The sequence below is a fragment of the Ornithodoros turicata genome, unplaced genomic scaffold (genome assembly GCF_037126465.1).
Source record: "Ornithodoros turicata isolate Travis unplaced genomic scaffold, ASM3712646v1 Chromosome32, whole genome shotgun sequence".
Classification (NCBI taxonomy): domain Eukaryota; kingdom Metazoa; phylum Arthropoda; class Arachnida; order Ixodida; family Argasidae; genus Ornithodoros; species Ornithodoros turicata.
Window position 1 is genome coordinate 1,277,805 of NW_026999357.1, and position 7,423 is coordinate 1,285,227.

Here is a 7,423-nt window from a genome sequence, read left to right on the forward strand (position 1 = left end):
GTACGATCAAAATTAGACGAGATTTACTAAAGGAAATTAATTATGCCGACACGAATTAACGTTGGTAATTATCACTGTTGAAAGAATGACAAGAAGTCTGGGTGGGCGTCGCGCTGTGCTGCTTTTTGCGGCAGATGTCCAAAAGAACGCACGTAAAACACCAATGATTCTAGAAAAGGATTGCTTCAGCACCTGATTATGCGTCGCGCGAGAGCTGCTTGATCGGTTAAATTCAATCCGGTCACGGCGGGCTCCGGAGGTGTTGCTAACACCCTGTACTCGAACAAGCTCGAAATAACGGCCGTCCACAACTGGTTTTCTGGACGCTTGACGTGTAACCCTATGTCCTCACGTGCAGCCACGGTCATTCTGTTCATTTCTCTGTTTGTTAACTGTACTTGCTAGCTTTGCACTGCGGCTAATACCTTGGGACGTTGATGTCACCCCGAGAGTCACTGTTGGTATCGAGCCTTAAGCGTGTCACATCCCAACGCCGTGTCGATAAGAGCCAGCAAATACGAAAGAGGAACTGACTGTGATGATCCATGCTTACATAATGCAAGAAATTTACAAGTCATTGCTCATAAGTTTGCACCAGCAGTTGCCGATTCCCAAAGTAGCAATGTTTCCTAAAAGGTTTTCAGCTTCCTTTCGCACATTCGCTGCACACCGTATTTTGGAGACGAAGAACTGCAAAAAGGTATCTTCTCAAACTACATGATAAGTAAATGTAAAACCCAGCAGCGGTTGCCAATGCTAGTAAAAGACGGTCAGGTGGTCTGTGCAAAAGAAAAACAGCGCGAAATTGTGTGTTGAGAATGACAACCCAGGAAGCACACCAATACTAGCCGAATATCAGGCCAACGCGGGCTGCGTAGTTCGCCATATAGTTCCCATATGGGTTGCCAATATTGGTCCCACGTAAAAAGTGTAACCGCAGGCTCTCGCCATTGGGCCAATATGGGCTGCCCATATTGGCAAATCCATTCTCCCGTATTGTGCCAATTCTGCCGTGATAATATCGATATGAGCCGGCGTAATAATAACGTTTTTCTTTTTTTTGTATAATATCCAGAAGTAAAAGTGACGTTACTTAATTCGTCGTTCTTTTATTTGTTTCGTGCTGATCTTCTAACTGAACCACGTTGCATCGCGTTAGAAAATAATGCCTCGTCGTAAGAACGAAGAATAGGCACAGTGCCAGTCTCGCTCAATGACCCAGGTAATCCAGCAGAAGCAGGGTCATGGAGAACATGCTTCATCATCATGCAGAACATCCCTCAGAAGCCTGCGTTCTGATCGCAGTATCGTGACACTGTGGACTTCCATGCACATGCATGTTTTTCGTTTATATATGCTTTCCTACGTTTACAATGAAAAGCAGTCTTTGTCCAGGTTTCGAACTGATTAGAAGGATGCTATATGCTACATGAGAACGAATATTTTGAACGCATAGTTTGTATCAAAAAGCACGAATACTCATTGTTTTTTTTTTTTTTTTTCATAATTCGGTAGAGCCAGATGTCAGAGAACCAGCTTATCCAGAGTCTTGGTCTGGTGTCCCATTGTCGTGGAATCTTTTGCTTCCCGACTTCTTTGGCTAAATCGGGTTGGAATCTAGTATTTTCGACGCTTCAGAAATATTGTTGTTTCAGTTGCATTGTCTCCACTGCCCACTTTGCCTTCACAGTGCCGTGTTCAGTAAACTTTTTCCCCCACCCTATAGGTGTATTTTGTCCCACTGCTTCAAATAGCTTCTTTAGCACGAGTCGCATGTAATGAAGAAGTAGCACGACAGTGGGGAAGCACAACAGATGCTTGTTTATATCCATACTATGGCATGTGTGATTTTGCAGCACGTTCGCTGACAGAATCCTAAAAATGCAGATCGCTATTTCCAAGAGCAAGGAAAAACATCGCGTACTGTGAGCGCTGTTACTACAAGTTCTGGAGATTTTTAGTTTGCAGTTTGATGTACATTTGAGGGTTTTCAGTGCACACTCAACCGTGCTCTAGTGATAACTATTACTTTGTACTCGTTGAAATGTGCGATGTTACAGACTACAATGCCTCAAATATTCTCCCCACAATGTTAATACTCTCCAATTCGATGGACGTGCCGCTTCTGCTTTGGTCGACACTGGTGCTTCTCTCTGCTGTATCCGTTGACTTGTGTAAGCAGTTATACAAACTGGCAACTCCTTTCACCGCCCGCTAATGAATATTTTCCTCGGGGAACCCGTTTTGCCAATCGCTGTGCACACCACCAGGTTTAATACTGAAGTCGTCTACTACCCGGCTAAGTTCCTACTTCTTCCTATGCTTGTCATTATGACGTATTTCTCAGTTCAGACTGTCTGTGCAACGACAACGTATTCGTCGACTGTACCCACAACGAGGTGCGTTCATCTGCTATGCCGCACTACAGCGATCTTGCACGACCTGGTGATTTATTTTAGCTCTCTCAAAGGCACTTTGAAAGAGCTCGCCGTTATGAGCCTCAGAGAGATGGACAACATCACAAATAAGGCACTGGGGAATATGCGTCCTGGGCAGACTTCTAAGGAAACGGAATTCTAAGGGAACTGTGCCGACATATGTCCGACAGCGTCTGAGGAAAACCGTGCAAACACCTCAGCCAGCACTGCAGGCACCAGGACTGAAACCCTGGTGCCTACATGTCCCGACGTGACATGGACAGTAAGTCTACCACTCAGCCCCGTGAACTTGTCGTCTCTTGCGCCACCTCTTGTGGGGCTGAAATACAAACGCAATCGTCCGGTTATTGCGACCGTCCCTCGCTGTCCTGTCGCGCCCAAGAAGTTACGTCCTGTGCTATTTCACAGTCGTTTTGCGCGCTGCTACGCGGGCCAAGCGATTAGCCGTACTGCTCTGTACATAACTGTGGCGCAGTGTATCACAATGCTGCTTCGGAGCCCATGTCTAAATATGGAACAATACTTGCCAGCATCTTGTGATGTGAAACAAATCTGAGGGTTTTCTAGTACCGAGACCGTGTTCTTGTCTATATCTTGCATCGCACTCAGCCTTGGCTTCAGATAACGACTCCAGCATATCTTTTGCGCACTCCGCTGCAGTGAAATCTGGAAATATTATATCGGGATACATCGGGATACAGAAATAGAAAGCAGTGCTTGGCATTTCCGTACAAGAATTAGTTTTAGGAGTCTGCTAATGCCCTCCTAGGGAGTGCCCTTCAGCATATGCTATATTGCAATTGATTTCATCTAGAAAAAGTAATAGATACATTTTAAAAAAATATGGTCACACTTAGCTGGGACACCCTATATATAATTATTTATATAAATATAGAAGCTGACAACGAAGGTGTAGGAAGTAAGGAAAAGTTGAGGAAAAGGAATTTATTTAAAGCTGGAAACTGAAGGGGCTACATTAACGTTGCGGCGGAGGCCTCGGCTGGATATATACTAAGGATCTACCTTGGGACATACTGAGGATCTGCACGGATCGATAGCACCAGGATCTGGTGCATAGTACAAGATACACTCTGTACTGGTGCACGCGCTACTTGTTAAGAATTGACACAACGCGGGGTTTCTGCATAAAGGTGACAATTGGTCATTGAATGTAGGCTGCATCGTCAGGCGGCAAGCGCGTTACTGTCATCTCACAAGGACACACACTCAGACTCTTACCCATTTAAGAGGAACGCTTCATAATCGCCCGAAGTAGGCGAAGATGCAAAACATGTACAGTCAAAAACTCTCGGCTATTGAAAGGTTTTTACTGGACTCACCTGAGAAACAGAGTGATACAAGAGCGAGGATAACTAGCTTCATTTTAGAATAACTTGCTTTGTCCAGCACCGACCCAGTATGTGTAGTGTATTGTTCAATCAGCACATGCAATGTTCCATACCCGCACGTGCCTATACGTACAGTCATACGTGCCGACAATCATAACAGTAATGATAATGATGATTGGGCTTTATATAGCTGATAACCAACACAGCAACTGAGACTACAGTGTGCCAACACTATCATAAGCCATAGTGTGGTTCATAGCGGGTTACTTATAATGCATCATAATCATCATATTTGCCATGGAATTTTGCAGAGGGAAAGTTCCCTTCCAACAGTATCCTGACCTCGCAAATGGCTATGCGATACCCGGTTATGTGAAATACGCATGTCCTTTCATACTTCGCTCTAAATATGACTCCCTCGTTTTACTTGCGGTGTACATTTGCCTCAAAACCATGTCTCCGCATCCCAGCTGTGCTCTGCGGCCGCCGAGTTCGCAGTTTTTCAGAACTGCAACAGGGCAAACACACGCTCAAAGTAGTATGCGCATACGACAGGCGTGACAGATGAGATTTTGTTAAGAGGTTTTCCGAAGGGGACCAGAGAAACACATCTGGCTCCACTCCTAATTACGTGTGACCTCATCGCCCATTACCTACAGTGGCGATGGAGTAAGGGCCAGCGCAGTGAACTCGTTGTGGGCTATTCCTATGACGGTGACCTTCTAGTTGCAAACATGGAGAACATGCATAGCAGAATCCGTCCCACACAAATTTTAATTTGAGACACTTGACATTAATTGATTAATTAACATTGATTAATGACAGACACCTGTGTATCGGGTTGACTCCACGTCGCTTTTCTGATTGAAGTTTTCTTTATTGCTTCATTTTATCCGGATGGCGACACTGCTATTTCTTAATTTTGTTGCCGTTCTGTAGACTTCCTACAAAAAGGTGCATACCGGGTATAGACAAGAAACACAGTTGATATTGATTCCTTTCGAACGGCAATCTACCACTTCATTTTGCCTGTGTATGACTATTTGGAGCAGGTTGTCCAGGGAGGTGCCTTCCATGGAAAAGTTATACACCGTTTGTCCTTTGCGGTTCTACATGTGACAGTCCCGTAATGTGTGATCCGGTTACTGACCACGTGGCTCACTCCGGGCAGAAGCCCATACTCCAAGGAGGAGTTCCAAAATCGTGATACGCGATCTACACGAGCCACGCACAGCGCTAAGGAATGGCCAGCGCGGCAAAAATCTCCGATGAATTGCGCATGCGCAGACCGATCTGCTTTCCTAACCTCCCCTCCGTCCTCCTCGGGATTTTGTTCGTGCCCCCCCCCCCCTTCTCCAGCTTCGCATATTCTTTCCGATTGTTGCTTATCAGTAGAACCTGCAGTTAGGAGTACATGTCCCGCATGAGTCGACAGCACAGTTGAGAGTTGAGCCTCCTGTTCTTTTTTTTCTTTGTCTTTTTCAAGTAATAACCTTGATCAAGCATTTTGTCCGGCTTTCAAAGCGTATTGTTCTTTGCGACCGCCTGTTCTGAGATGCTACATCATATCCATCTGTGTACAATCCGCAGTAAGCGTCTCATTGAAATTTAAGTCATTGAGAGATATTGTTCTTCCGAAACGCTTCTATTCGGTGTTCCTGATGTCAACAGCACCGTCGACACGGAGTGCTTGTCAGACAATATGCTTCTTCAAACCTATTGTCCGCGCATTATATCGCTTCATTTTCAGGAGGTGAGGCTGCTCTATGTTGTTCTGTTACGTGTGTTCACAGTACAATGTAGTATGCTAAGAGTGGCTGCTTTTCTGAGACACTATGCTTATTGAAGCATATATGCTTGGCGAGGCGTACCGTTCTCTACTGTTGAAAGCGTTTGACATGTAAACAAAACACGGGATATTGTTTGCAAGGTTACCCAAGCAGCAAGCCAATATTGGTCCAATATTGGACCCATATGGGCTGCCAAGCTTGTCCATATTGGACCAATATGGGGAGTGCAGCAAGGCTCCATATTGGACCAATATGAGCTGTCCATATTGCCAAGCCCATTTTGCGCCAACATCGCCAATATTTCTGTGATAACACCAACGGGGAGACCGTGTAATAATAAAGCATTATCCGAATTAATGTCCACCACTGATATTACTTCTCTGTTCGGTTTTCTTCTGATTTTTGGAGATCTCATTTATCCATGTAGCATACAATTAAAGGAAAAGAAACACTGCATCGCCCCAAAGACGAAGAACGGGTTGTACGCCCGTCTTGCTGAAGGATACAAGCAGTCCCACGCTACGAGGCAGGCAGCGTTTGAGCGGACGGCGTCAAAAGGCTACGTAACACGTGATTCCTCCCGTCAGGGTGAGCTAACTCACCACTGAAATCCCAGTGCCAGGCCAGTTAAGTATACTAGAGAAAAAATAGCCGGAGCTCTTTGGCCACACGTATAGCATATGTTTGTAACTCAAACGTCGCCATGCCAGTACTGGACAGCTGTTTCGGCGTTCTTGGGCCTCATCAGCAGTACGCAGGCAGGCAGCGTTTGAGCGGATGGCGTCAGAAGGTTACGTAACACGTGATTCCCCCCGTCAGGGTGAGCTAACTCTCTACTGAAACCCCAGTGCAACGCCAGTTAAGTATACTAGAGAAAAAATAGCCGGAGCTCTCTGGCCGCACGTATAGCATATGTTTGTAACTCAAACGTCGCCATGCCAGTACTGGACAGCTGTTTCGGCCTTCTTGGGCCTCATCAGCAGTACGCAGGCAGGCAGCGTTTGAGCGGATGGCGTCAGAAGGTTACGTAACACGTGATACCCCCCGTCAGGGTGAGCTAACTCACCACTGAAAGCCCAGTGCAACGTCAGTTAAGTATACTAGAGAAAAAATAGCCGGAGCTCCTTGACCGCACGTATGACATATATTTGTAACTCAAACGTCGCCATGCCAGTACTGGACAGCTGTTTCGACCTTCTTGGGCCTCATCAGCAGTACGCAGGCAGGCAGCGTTTGAACGGATGGTGTCAGAAGGTTACGTAACACCTGATTCCTCCCGTCAGGTTGGGCTAACGAACCACTGAAAGCCTAGTGCAAAGTCAGAGAAGTATACTACGGAAAAATAGCCGGAGCTCTTTAGCCGCACGTATACCATATGTTTGTAACTGAAATGTCGCCATGCCAGTACTGGACAGCTGTTTCGGCCTTCTTGGGCTTCATGCACAGTACGCAGGCAGGCAGCGTTTGAGCGGATGGCGCCTGTAGGTTACGTAACACGTGATGCCTCCCGCCAGGGTGAGCTAACTCGCAACTGAAAGCCCACTGCAAAGTCAGAGAAGTATGCAAGAGAAAAATAGCGGGAGCTCTTTGGCCGCACGTATAGCATGTGTTTGTAACTCAAATGTCGTCATGGCAGTACCGGATAGCTGTTTCGGCCTTCTTCGGCCTCATCAGCAGCACGCAGGCAGGCAGCGTTTGAGCGGATGACTTCCGAAGGTTACGTAACACGTGATTCCTCCCGTCAGGGTGAGCAAACCCACCACTGAAAGCCCAGTGCAAAGTCAGAGGAGTATACTAGGGAAAACAATAACTGGAGCTCTTTGACTGCACGTATATTATATATTCG